Below are 15,036 nucleotides of genomic sequence, written 5' to 3'. Positions count from 1 at the left end.
TTCATGATCACTTCACAAATGCTGCAAACGACACGAGCAGGGATTCCAGAGACAGAGCAAAGTACAAGGGCCTGGATGATGTGCTCACATCTGCAACGTTTGTCAGCAATCTGGGACTGATGTACGATGCGCTCACAGAGCTCAGCGACCTCTCTCGGCAACTCCAAAAAAGAGAGATGACACTGCCTACAGCAGATAGGCTCTTAACTCGAGAAATACTAGTTTTCGAATCCATGGTCACCATGCCTGGCCCACACATGACTACAGTTCATACAGCTCTAGCTGAGAAGTCCTTCAAGGGTGTTGCCCTGCGTGAGAATGGCAGGCTTGTACAGATTCATGCAGGTCAGTTTTTCAGCAGTATGGTAGAGAATCTGAGACACAGAATGACTTCCACAACCTCCTCTCATGTCAGCACAAGAGAAATCCCATTACATGGCCGGGAGGCCCGGGACAATCAGCTAATCCAGGACATGAAAGTTATCCATCCTGGAAGTTGGCCTGAAGAGGAGTTAGACGTACAGTATGGGGACGTAGAGGTGCTATGTTTGTGCGAAGTGCTGAAAGTGGACAGAAGAGAGACTGTTCAGGGCTTTCGCGAATACAAGGAAACCAGGGCATCCCGTACACCTGCTGCCATGGAGCCTCTACTGAAAGCAGTCCGAACCATCGCTGTCTCCACTAGTGAGTGTGAGCGGGCATTCAGCTGCATGAACGATATCCTTACTGCAAAAAGGAATGCTCTCTCTGTCAGCCGACTGTCCAGCCTGGTTTTCATTAAATGTAATGGACCATCACTAGGACAGTTCAATCCGGAACAGTATGTGAGGTCCTGGCTGGCAAAGGGAAGGAGAAGTGCTGATGAAAGAGCCTGTCCAGCTCCAGCCCCTGATACTGATGTCCCCAAGGCCTTCTGGAGCCTTTTCTAACAATGTGAAGTATATTGCAAAGCAGCTCACCCAGTGAGAAGACTTTTGGCATAATGTGCCGATTTGTACAGATCCTGGAGATAGAAGGACTTCAGACCAACCAGGGAGTTATCTGATCAGCTTGGTGTTCAATGTAACTCTTTACCATGGCTCAGACTTTGTTACTTGCAGTTACAGTTTCTCATTTTAGATTGTGCACATTTTGCATTTGTTTTTACATGTTCTTTGTACATGCTCTTTATCATTTTTCTGAGTTGGAAAGTTAGATTGCATCATAGTTTACTTTATACATATTTGTATTCTTCAGTGGTGAAGTATATTGCAAAGCAGCTCAGCCATGTGAGAAGACTTTTGGCACTTTTTCGTTTTTTCGTTTTCTGAGTTGGAAAGTTAGATTGCATTCAAAATGTACAGAAATACTTAATTTTGTTAAAGCTTTTTATAAAAAATGCTTCTGACCAGAGCTTTGTTTCCTTGTCATTAATGTTGAACACCACCAGAGGGGCTCTCACCTGAAAGGTCTCTGCTTCATGTGTCTTCAGCAGAAGATCTAGACTTTGATTGCTATATTTCCAGTTAATATTGACCTTACTGAGCTTTAGCCATATCCGCTGCCTATCATAAAAAATGTTAAGTACAGTGAACCTTTCTAAAATATACAGTAGTAAAGAGACAAACCCACCAGCATTATAGTAGCCAAATTCTTGTTTGTGGGCTGTATATATAAAATTGACTTGAAAAAGTTGCTGATTTTAGAGTACTGGCACTTTTTTCATTCCAATTCAAGCACTGACTAGAACCCACCTTACTCATGTGTTAGGGACCAAACCATATTTTGCCAAAGCCTGATAAAAGCCCCATATTATGTTTAGACCTCCCTTTACACAAAAACGATATTTTACGAAATCAAAATAAGTAAATACATTATGAGTTTCTTTACGAGTAGGCCTATACGTGTTTTTGTTACCTTTCTCCGCCACTAGGGGCGCACTGACGCGTAGTTGTTTCTTGTAAACAGATAACGGCGGGCTAATCAAACCCACCCACGTTTGAGGAAAAAGTCTACACAACTGCGAAACGTTTTGTTAGAAATAAGTAACCTACTTTAATAAACAAAAAGATACAATAAAAGCCCACGGCTGAGAACAGTGGTGAAAGCACACGTTCTGAGGACAACTGCCCGAGAGTTGCTGTTAGTAAAACACCTTGCACAGAAACACGGTTTTGAGCTGCTACTAGCTTCATTAATTTAGCCCTGGAATTGACGGTGACCCAGAAGAAGGAATATAAAGTAAAAATATAGCTATCCAGCAAGTTACTTCAATGTGGGCGCTTTTATGGGATGAATGACGGGTGGTTTTTCTGCACAGAAGAATGCAAAGGACAAACACCTGGTTTAAGGTAAGACCGCTTTCTCTGCTACAATACTGAATGCTCATGTTTACAAATTGCGTGTTTTATTAGCTGCGTGACAGCTTGTTGTATGGCTATGCTAATTTCTGACAGTTTGCACACATTTTACTTCAAGTGTATGAAGTGCAGGTGCCAGTTACTGTAATTAAGGTTTGGTGGTTGGGTTGGTAAATAGCATTTATCATAATTTGCCTGATAAACTCGACAAAAGATTGTTAGTTCAGTTATGTGCTTTGAACATGTTCCTCTCCTTTGATGCTCATCTCCAGCTGAGGGTTTTTGTATTTCCGGATTAAACGTGACGCACGAATATAGATGAGTGAAAAGCTGCATACAGAATGCAGTTATCTAAAAGGCTTTGACTCTATGTGCTTTTGGATAAGACATCCACATGTGGAAATGCGTCACAGAGATGGAAGAAGTACTACAGCATCAATACTACAGTGTAAAAAAACTCAGTTTCAAGTACAAGTAATGCATTTAAAACGTTAATTAAGTTATTACAAAAGTATAAGCATCAAACTATACCTATAAAGTAGCAAGTTAAAGTACTCCTTAGGCAGAATGGCCCATTTAAACACCATCTTTAAATAAAAAAAAGATTATTGATGCATTTGTGTTCATCACTTCAATGTCCTCACAAAAGTGGGGTTTATTTTAATTACTTTATATACTACTGGGTAGCTTTACCTATAATAATAGCCTATATGATAATGTAGTTGATTTATATTTAGTAATAATAAAGCAAAGTAACTACATCTGTACAATAAAAGAAAACATAGCATCATAAGCCTACAAAATCCAGTTGAGTAAAAGTACAAAGTAGCATTACGGGTACCTCATTTTTTTTATCCTAAGTACTTGAGTAAACGTACTTGGTTACTTTTCACCACCTATAGTGTTGCAGGGCATACACTGAGTGTGTGCACAGGCATCTGTAGTCATAACTGTGGTAGATCACAGCCTCATCTCATATCCAACTTTGACATGAAATGACATGTTAAGTTTTGTGTTTTTACTATAGTGGTTTACATTGCTCGAAAACAGATAATTCCCATTTTCTTGCTTTTCTATTGTTTATCACTTATTTATGTGTTCAAAGTTATAGATTCTGTATGCATTACTGTGAGTGGGCTCTCTCACTGACTTGGTTTTGTTGTGTAGTATCAGCTTTATGGAATCACTTATAGTTTTACTGTTGAGTATTACTTGGCCAACATGTTCTTTCCTGATATAGGTAATTTGAGTTTGATTGTGCCTGTTAATATCAATTGAGCCGATACATGATATCAATAAATGACAACATTGAAAGATGATAAATTATCATTTTGAGTTATCTGCCAGCTCTACTAATGAATATGAAGACCGATTATCAATGTTGCTATCTGTTTGATTGAGCTGTGTGAAAATTAGGGTGTTCACTGAAAGATAGGGGAATATTTTATATTTAAGTTGTATAAAGTGTTTTTTAAGCAGTGAGTACATGCACCTGAACTGACTGAATAAAGAAGTACAAGTGAGCACACTGGAGGCATACAATATAACATCTCCAAATAACCATGACCTCTTATATCTACTGCAGCCAGAACTTCCTGGGACCAGTGCTGCTTAACTTACAATTCAAGTAGTGCATTTGTTCCAAATTGTCCTTTTAAAGATAGAGAAAGAATGGTAAAAAGGGCACTTCCCATAATCATTTAACAAAAAATGTTTTAAAACAAAAAGTTAAATATAGTTGCACATCTCTGACTTACTGACCAATTTATTGTAATACCCTCACACTCACGCAATTGTTTAATACTCAACAGAATTCTACAAAAATAATCAGTTAACACAAAGACAATGGTCTTCTTCAGTATTCACTAAGCACAAGAGAAGACAACAAACTAGTACAATTAATAGTTATTAAATGAGCAGCCAACAATCAAAATTATGAAGTTACTGTTTAAGGACATTACAGGCAAAAATATCGTTTTTTCATGTACTTGTTATTTTGGTCTATTTTGCTTCCATGTTTTCTTTCACTCTAATGGAAATAAAACTTCCAAGAAACACATATAAATGGTGTTCGTTTTACTACCATGTCTGAATTCATCTAGATTTAAAGCTAATCTGCATTCAAACATAACATTTCAGGGGAAAATACTGACTTGACGTAAGTAACTATCTGGGGAAGTTGTGAGGTGATATGTTTTTTGTTTTTGTTTTATCCTTTTCACCTGCAATGCCTTGGTAACTGCATGCAAATTAGTGCATTTTAATTAGGCCTATAGTTAACTCCTAATTTGCATATCAATGTGGCGATTGTGATGATATTATTAGATACACATTTTACTGTATTCACTTTAAGTGTCTCCCCTTAAGTACAGTACATTAGCCTATGATAAATTACCTTAGCTAAACCTTGAGCTAATTTATCCATTAGCTAGTAGCCTTAGTTAACTATAATTGTTATTGTCTTTCAGCTAATTAGCTGTAAACTCGAGGCACTGGCAGTTTATTAATTTGTTCATCACCACTCACCTTCAAAATAAGCCAAGAAAAGCCGGCATAACATGGGACTGTAAAGTGGGAGGTGCGCACCTGTCTGTCTGAAGGGACTGCCGATGACTGTCCGCACGCTGTGGAGGAGACGGGGAGGGAGGGTAGAGAGAGTATCGGAACTTCACAGTCTAATCTCCCGACCTGATGTTTTTATTTTGTATTCAATCACTATATTTTTGGAAAGGGAAACTGTGCAAACAGCAGTAGATATATATTCATTTATTTAAAAAAAAATAAGGGGGAAAAAAGGGCTATTTCTCTGGAGGAAGAAAAGGGAAGGGGCTCAAGCCCACATAAAGTGCATTTCCACTACAGTGTCTTTACAGGTCTCACTAAAAATCTAATTGTAAGGGAAACTTCTGTGCAGTGGGAGTCACCGACTCAGGAAGGAGACACGGGTAGAGCAGTAGCTTTGATGTCAAACACTGATGATTTATTGGAGTTTCGGCCGGAGCATTCACATCACAAATCACAGCAGTCACGGTGAGACTGCACGGGTGGGTTGCCACGCCAATTCTAAAGAACTCTACCTCAGACCCATGTATTTAACTAGTTCTGAGAACATCATCAAACTGCTGCATAACAAGATAAAATCATAACACCTCTATCAGCTGACGTCAACAGGCAGGAACATAAAATCATAACACCTCTATCAGCTGACGTCAACAGGCAGGAACATAGAATCATAACACCTCTATCAGCTGACGTCAACAGGCAGGAACAGGGAGACAGAACACTGAGAGCACAGCAGCCAAGGGTACGAGGTGCGTGTGCTCAGTCAGGACAGTTTGAACTGATAAACTGGGTCAAAGTTATGGGCCCTGGAAAATATTTCCACAACACTATTAGAAAGCTGCAGCTGATTCAGAACGCCGCTGCTCGAGTCCTCACTAACACTAAGAAAGTGGATCACATCACTCCTGTTCTGAAGTCTTTACACTGGCTTCCTGTGTGTCAAAGAATAGATTTCAAAATAATGCTGCTGGTTTATAAAGCTTTGAATGGTTTAGTCCCAAAATACATTTCTGACCTACTTTCTAGATTTTTACTCCCTCAATTGCCCATGCTAACTTCTCAGTAAATGAGCTAGTTGATCATTTTAATTCTAAAATAACAAATGTCATTAAAACAAAGGAAGTATCTAGCAAGAAAAAATCTCCATGGAGAAAAGCCATGTCTGTGAGAACAACAAAAACTGAGTGCAGAAAAGCTGAACGCAGGTGGAGAAAAACAAATCTCCAAGTTTACTTCGAAATATATAAAGAGAGACTCTGCGTCTATAATCAGGAAATAAAAAAGGCACGACAGTCTTTCTTTTCTGACATCATTACCAAAAATAAAAACAACTCACGTGCTTTATTTGCTACGGTCGACAGACTAACTAACCCCCCAGTGTCAGTAGCTTCAGAATTTCTATCCACCAGGGCGTGCAATGATTTTGCCTCCTTCTTCACTGACAAAATCATGCAAATTAGACAGGCAGTCAGTGCCTCTGCATCAGGTACAGCCAATGTTTTGTCCCTGTGTCCACCTAAAGCTGGTGTCTCAGACTCCAGGCCCGCGGGCCAGATGCGGCCCGCGAGACAGTTTCTCATGGCCCCATTGTTGATATCATGTAATAGTGTTAATCTGGCCCGCGCGTTTACGTTTGCGCTTTCAAATTGTTATTTTATTTTTGGATTGATCCCGCTGCTGGCAGGGAACTGCTGCGCGCAGTTCCCTCGCCCCTCCCCCCTCCGAGGGAACTCCGCCACGTCAATCAAATGCGTGCAGCGAGTGATCCAAAAGTGACACAGAGTGGAAGGAAAATATATCGCCCAGTCATGTCTACATCAAAACTTTCAGGGAAAAGAAAAGTCGATGATGACCACAGAAGATTTCAGGAGAAGTGGGAGACTGAATATTTTTTTGTCGAGTACAGGGGAAACGCAACGTGCCTTATATGCACAGAGAAAATCGCTGTATACAAGGAGTATAACGTCAAACGTCACTACGCAACTAAACATGCAGAGTATGCAAAATACCTGGGAGACGAGAGAGAGAAAAGAGTCACAGAGCTAAAAAAATGTCTATGGAAGCAACCAAATCTCTTCAAGAAAGGAAGCAATGAGGCTGATTTAGCAGTGGAAGCTAGCTATGTGGTGAGTGAGATGATTGCTAAGGCGGGAAAGCCGTTTACGGAAGGCGAGTTTATAAAAAAGTGCATGTTGCAGGCTGCAAGTATAGTCTGTCCGGAAAAGAAGGGTCAGTTTAACGACATCAGCCTGTCAGCTAACACAGTGGCAGAGCGCATTTCTGACTTATCAAGTGACATATGATCAGCTGTGCGACAAAGCCAAACTTTTCTGTGCATACTCTGTGGCTCTTGATGAGAGCACGAACATCACTGACACCGCTCAGCTCGCAATGTATGTCCGTGGTGTTGATGACAAGTTTGAAGTGACAGAGGATTTGCTTACAGTGAAACCAATACATGGCCAGACCACCGCTCAGGAGATATTCCAGCAACTGTGTGATGCCATTGCGGATATTGGTCTGCCAGGGAAGAGGTTTGTTGGAATTACGACCGACGGAGCGCCATCAATGACAGGGAGGAAAAATGGGCTGGTGGCACTTATTCAAAGAAAACTGGAGGAGGAGGGTGTGGAGGAGGCTATTGCTCTGCACTGCATTATCCATCAGCAGGCCCTTTGCAGCAAATGCTTGAAGTTTGACAATGTGATGTCTGTTGTTGTGAAATGCATCAACCATATCAGATCCAGGGGCTTAAAGCACTGCCAGTTCCGTGCTTTTTTGGAGGAAATTGAGTCAGAATATGAGGATGTGCTCTACTTCACAGAGGTGCGTTGGCTTAGCAGGGGACACGTCCTGAAGAGGTTTTTTGAGTTGAGAATAGAACTGAAAGTATTCATGCTGGAGAAGGGTGGGATGGCTGTTCCCGAGCTGAGTGATCCCAAATGGCTCATGGACTTAGCTTTTCTTGTTGACATCACGCAGGAGCTGAATGCACTGAATAAGAAGTTGCAGGGCCAGGGCCAGCTTGTCAGTGCAGCATATGACAATGTCAAAGCATTCTCTACAAAACTGGTGTTATGGAAAGCCCAGCTCCCTCAGAAAAACCTCTGCCATTTCCCAGCATGCAAGGCTCTCATGGACAAGGGCACAGCATTCAGTGGTGAGAAGTATGTTGATGCCATTGTGAAGCTACAGGAGGAATTTGATCAGCGGTTTGCAGACTTCAAGACACACAGAGCCACTTTCCAAATGTTTGCAGACCCCTTCTCCTTTGATGTGGAAAATGCCCCTGGTGTGCTTCAAATGGAGCTCATTGACCTGCAGTGCAATTCTGAGCTCAAAGCCAAGTTCAGGGAAGTGAATGGGAAAGCAGACAAGCTTGGACAGTTCATGAGAGAATTGCCCCCCTCCTTCCCTGAGCTTTCCAGGATGTTCAAGCGGACCATGTGCCTTTTTGGGAGCACATATATGTGTGAACAGCTCTTCTCTACCATGAACTTCAATAAGTCAAAGTACAGGTCCAGACTTACTGATGAACATCTTCAAGCCATACTAAGGGTTTCATCTGCTTCCTCCCTCAAACCAAATGTGGCTCAGCTGTGTGAGAGGAAGCGCTGCCAGGTCTCTACCAGCAAGGAGTAGGCAAGAGCAACTGTAAATAGTTATGTTGTAAAGAACCGTTCATGTTAAGAAGATGTTGAAGAACTGTTAATGTTGTATTTTTTAATACATTTTTTGTGGAATACTTGAAGAGGCCCAGACTTGCCCAGACTCTACGTCCAGCGGCCCCCAGGTAAATGGAGTCTGAGACCCCTGAGCCAATTCAGACACCATGTCACAATTCCGTCTGATAAATGCTAAAGACCTGGAAGACATTATTCAACATCTGAAATCCTCCTCCTGTAGCCTCGATATTATTCCGACAGGATTTTTCAAAACAGTTTTTCCCTGTATGGCCTCAGATATACTACACATAGTAAACAACTCTCTTCAATCAGGTGTATTTCCACAGGCCCTGAAAACTGCAGTAATTAAATGAATAATTACAGGCCAATATCAAACCTTCCTTTTTTAAGCAAATTGATTGAAAAAGTTATTTTTCAACAGTTGAGTCATTTCATGTTTTTAAATGACGGTTTTGATGTGCTACCCCCGTGACCCGACCACGGATAAGCGGGAGAAGATGGATGGATGGTTTTGATGTGTTTCAGTCAGGCTTTAGACCTAACCACAGCACTGAAACTGCTCTTGTTAAGGTCTTAAATGACATTCATTTAAACACAGACAGTGGCAGAATATCAGTTTTAGTATTTTTAGATCTTAGCGCTGCCTTTGACACTGTTGACCACAACATATTGCAAGGCCGTCTAGAAAACTGGGTGGGAGTTTCAGGAACAGCTCTAAATTGGTTTAGTACCTACTTAAAGGACAGAAAAAACGTTGTCTCAATAGGCAACTACACATCAACTTTGACAAATATGTCATGCGGGGTTCCTCAAGGCTCCATCTTAGGACCTTTGCTTTTTAATATTTATATGCTACCTCTGGCTGAAATTATTAAAAAGAGCGATCTAAGTTATCACATCTATGCAGACGACACCCAGATGTATTTTAAAATCACACCAGGAGACTGTTCTCCGATTAGAACACTGAGCAAGTGCATTGAGCACATCACTGACTGGATGACTCAGAACTTTCTCCAACTGAACAAACAAAAAACTGAGATCATTTTTTTTGGAGCAAAGAAGGACCGATTAAAAGTAATCGCAGAGCTTCAGTCAGCAGACTACAAAACCACTAATAAAGCCAGAAATCTAGGTGTAGTGATGGACTCGGACCTGAATTTCAACAGCCACATTACAACAGTCATTAGGTCTGCTTATTATCACCTGAAGAATATATCGAGGATTAAAAAACTAATGTCACAACAGGACTTAGAAAAGCTTGTCCATGCTTTTATTTTCAGTAGACTCGACTACTGCAATAGTGTATTCACAGGGCTGACAAAAAAATCCATCAGAAAACTGCAGCTGATCCAGAACGCTGCTGCACGTGTCCTCACTGATACTAAAAGAGTGGATCACATCAGTCCGGTTCTGAAATCTCTACATTGGCTTCCAGTTGGCCAAATAATTGATTTTAAAGTACTATTGCTAGTTTTTAAATCATTACATGGTTTAGGACCAAAGTATATTGTTCTCCTGCATAATTACGAGCCATCAAGGTGCCTCAGGTCTTCTGGGACGGGTCTACTATCGGTTCCGAGAGTAAAAACAAAACATGGAGAGGCAGCATTTAGCTATTATGCCCCGACACTCTGGAATAAACTACTCAAATCATGCACGTCCGCAGAAACTTTAAATCGAGACTAAAAACATATCCCTTTGCCGCTGCTTTTAATTGAGATGCTCATATTCGAACTACAGTATGCCTTTTAAACATGTATTGTATACCTGTGGTGTTTATTTTTATTATTTTATTATCTTTGCTTTGTAATGTCTGTTGTAAAATTATTAGGGCTGTCAAGTTAACGCGTTAACGCAAAAAATAATTAACGCCACTAATTATTTTAACGCGATTAACGCATGTGTATTTTTTGTCCTCGTAGTTTCAGAGCGCATCGAGTTTAAAATACCATCTACAAGCTGATGCTGACAGCCCCGCTCCTGCCGCCCGCTTGTGGCAGACCACACTTCCACGCTCACCGGCAGGCACCGACTGGCTGTTGGGAGGACCGGGAGGGTGTTTGTATGTGAGGCACGAGCGAGCGAGAGAGAGACCTTACGCGTATTGTTGTTGTTAGCATCTAGTGCTAGCTAGCTGTGCTAACGGATATAAGGAGCTGTTTAAATGAAAACAGAGGAGCGACATTTCGCCGACAACTGCGCCGAGCACTTGACTTTATGCAGGAAGACAGACAGTGGGACATTGTACGAAAAGTCAGCACACTCAGCACGGATAGTGCGCAACATGATTGCAGCGTAGAGGCAGCTCCCGTTCGAGCATATGTCTTGAGTTGCACATAGCTCCAACGATCCATCACACACACACACACACACACACACACACACACACACACACACACACACACACACGCACACGCACACACACACACCATTTGTATTGTATTATTGTATGAGAGAGGTTCCAGGTTGAATTGAGGCGAATATTTGTAATATTTGTTCAGAGGTTGTTGTGTTTAATATTCATGATAATATTTGTCATTGTTCAAATGATAATAAACATTAGCATAAAGCATATTTGTCCACTCATATGTTGATAAGAGTATTAAAAACTTGAGAAATATTCCTCTAAGGTACATTTAGAACAGATAAAAAATGTGCGATTAATTTGCGATTAATCGCGATTAACTATGGACAATCATGCGATTAATCGCGATTACATATTTTAATCGACTGACAGCCCTAAAAATTATATAATGTGTTTTTAATGTATTTATTCCTAAAAAGTCTTTTCATTTGTTTTGTAAAGCACTTTGAATTGTCGCGTACAGAAAAGTGCTATATAAATAAACTTGCCTTGCCTTGCCATTATGGTTCCAGGGAGGGTTTCCATATTAAAGATATAATAAGGCTTGAAAACTAGAATTAATAAGAGGCATTTTTTAGAAATACTGGAAAGGAATCAAATGACTGCCTTGGTATACACAATTAATCCTCATTGAAAGAACACTCTCTTCCTAAACACACTTCTAACTGCATGAGGATGAACTGCAGACAAACAATATCCCAATCCTCATAAAACAGTAGGTTTTGCAGGAGATTGTAATTGTTGTGTGTGCCCCCTTCTATCAGTATTTGTATTATTCATGCATGGCAACCAATCACGATGTGTACTCTCACCCAGGATTTGATGGCGAACATAAGAAGAAGAAAAACAGTAAAGTGCAAAGAGATGTATAAACCAGCAGAAACACAAACTGCATACATGGGATATGCTGAGACCTTGGAGAATTAAAATGTCTTTAGAATATTTATCATTTTATTTTGTATGCCCAAAATACATTTATGATCTCCTGCTAAATTATGAACCATCCAGATCTATCAGGTCTTCAGGGACTGGTCAGCTTTCTGTCCCCAGAGTCAGAACTAAACATGGTAAAGCAGCGTTCAGTTATTATGCTCCAAATATCTGGAACAAACTCCCAGAAACCTGCAGGTCCGCTACAACTCTGACTACTTTTAAATCCAGGCTGAAGACTTTTCTTTTTGTCGCTGCTTTTAATTGAACTATTCACATCTTAAACTGCACTGTAACTTTTATCCATATATTTTTTCTTTTAATGTTTATTTTATTATCTTTGCTTTTTAATGACTGATTTTAAATGCCATTTTCTTAATGTCTTTCATTTTTTGTAAAGCACTTTGAATTGCCTTGTGTTGAAAGGTGCTATATAAATATACTTGCCTTGCCTTGCCTTACTGCTAAATTATGAACCATCCAGATCTCTCAGGTCTTCAGGGACTGGTCAGCTTTCTGTTGTATTATGCTCCAAATATCTGGAACAAACTCCCAGAAACCTGCAGGTCCGCTGCAACTCTTACTACTTTTAAATCCAGGCTGAAGACTTATCTTTTTGTCGCTGCTTTTAATTGAAACTGAGCCGTTGTGTTCATCATTAAAGTGGAACTTGTGTGAACTATTCATATCTTAAACTGCACTGTAACTTTTTATTCATGTACTTTTTCTTTTAATGTTTCTTTTATTATCTTTTCTTTTCAATGACTATTTTTAAATGCCTTTGTCTGAATGTCTTTCATTTTTGTAAAGCACCTTGAATTGCCTTGTGTTGAAAGGTGCTATATAAACTTGCCTTGCCTTGCCTTACAGTGCGGAGCTCGCTTTAAGCGTTTTTGGTTGCGTTTCCACTTGGCGTAGTTCCGGCTAGTGGGTACTATTTCACAGTTTTTCTGGCCCCATAAAATCGAGGTTCTTTCCGGGCCAACAACCAGGCTGAGTCGGGCTGAGTATGCTAAACTAGAGAGAGAATCGCTGGCAAGGGGGCTACAACTACAACAAAATGAACATATTTGACCGTGATTTAATTGTAATACACGTTTCAAAATGATGCAGAAGTAACAACATACTGATACCAGTTAGTAAAAACCATGAATTAATGCTTTGACAAGTCTGCAGGCAGGCAAAAAACCTTTTAAAATGCGTGTTTTCTAAATGAAGATCAGCTAAGCTAACGCAGTATATGCTCCGACCGGCCACACTCACAACAACGGCCTATACAGACATAAATAAACCAGCGACTGTATTCGCCATGACACAGACAGTCTGTGGTTTGTACTTGTGTAACTTTTGTCTAGTTTCTGAACAGATACGAGGAGTTGTGAGCTTGAGTGCTAACAGCTAACGGCTGATGTTGTTTTTCTGTGGTTCTCATTGAAGGTGACATAATGGCTCCGCCTACACTGCGTTACTATAGTTACTGCCCCAGCTACTAAACTGTAATGGAAACGCAGCATAAAGTGAGCCAGTCCTAACAAGGCCTAGCCATACCGAGCGAGGCCCTGTAGTGGAAATGCGCCTTGATGTCTATTGGCTCATTTCCACCATGGCGCGGTTTAAGCGTGCTGTGTTGTGCCGGTCCCGTTTTTGGTTGCGTTTCCACTAGGCCTTATTCCGGCCCGGGGCTACTTTTTCACCTTTTTCTGGCCCGACAAAATCGTGGTTCTATCGGGGCCAACAACCAGGCTGAATATGCTAAACTAGTGACGACTGTTGATTGGTCAGAGAGAATCGTCACAATTCTCGCGCGAGTTAATCCCTAGCATCGCATATATTAAGGGACGCTTGCAGCATTTTTGAAAACAGAGAAGCTAAAAGAAGAAGTGGCAAAGAAAAGCACACAGTGGTCGATTGACGAAGTTACGACGTTCCTCCATCTGATTGCAGATGATAAAATCCAGCGGGAGCTCGACGCCGCAACTCGCAACCTAAACGTTTTTCAGGAGGTCTCTGCACTGTTGTCCGAATGTGGATTCTCAAGGACTTTCCAGCAGTGTAGGGAAAAACTGAAAAAGCTTAAGAGTGAGTATAAAGCCGTCAAGGACCACAACGGCCGGAGTGGTTCAGATAGGAAAAGCTGGAAGTGGTTTGATCTGTTGGACGCCATTTACGGCCATAGACCGGCCAACGTTGGGAGGGAGGGAGACCTGGACTCTGCGACCGCGTTACTGGAGTCCCTGCATGGTAAGTCTTTGCTAACGCTCTGTTATTTGCTTGAAAGCGTTGTGTCCCTATCTATTCTAAAGCTCACTTCTAACAAACAAGTCTATTTTATCCTTACATTTATGTTTGGCAACCCATGCTTTTATGGAGCCCCGAAGAGCTACATAGCTAGCAAAGGCAGATAGCATTAGCTAGAGCTATTGTTTGCTAACACCACATGTGCCATTGTTTACGTTCAGTTTTAATTTTCTAGAGTTGTTGTTGCTATTTAGTATTGTGCTGCAGTAGTTTGTGGAATTAACAAGTCATGTTGCTGTTCTAGATGATGCCATTGGGACTAGTGAGGAGGAACAGTCCCGAACAACGGGTGATGGCAGTGTTCCGTCCACAACATCGTCATCAAATCCAGAACGGACCCCAACTCGACCAGACACCAGCCGAAGAACTGACACCAACTCAACCACCAATGCCAAGTGCCATCACGACACCGCAGCGTGTGGTTCTAGGTAAGAAATAGGCATGGCAAAACGACTGGAATTGTGACTTTTTTAAAACTTTATATCATCCATCGTCAGTAAGTAAAATAAGCTATACCACTGTGTGGAAATGCTCTGTTACAAGTAAGTAACTAGCTAGTAAGCAGCTAGTACAATTGTGTGTGAAATCTTATTATATACATATATGTATATTCATTATCAACAGGCTGGACATAATGTAATTCACTTTCACAATCATTGTAAACATCTAGGGCAGAACTGTCTTTAGTTCATCCTACTGTTGTTCTGCTTATACATTTGTATTCTTATATCCTTGTGTGACCTGTACCTGTCCTGTGTTTTTCATTCTTATTGCTAATTCTTATAGCTATAATTATCTTATCGTCATACAGGCAAGAGGAAACGAGGAGGAGACGAGCACCTAGCACAGCAAGAAT

This window comes from Gymnodraco acuticeps, unplaced genomic scaffold, assembly GCF_902827175.1.
Source record: "Gymnodraco acuticeps unplaced genomic scaffold, fGymAcu1.1, whole genome shotgun sequence".
NCBI lineage: Eukaryota > Metazoa > Chordata > Actinopteri > Perciformes > Bathydraconidae > Gymnodraco > Gymnodraco acuticeps.
This window is presented reverse-complemented; position numbering follows the sequence as displayed.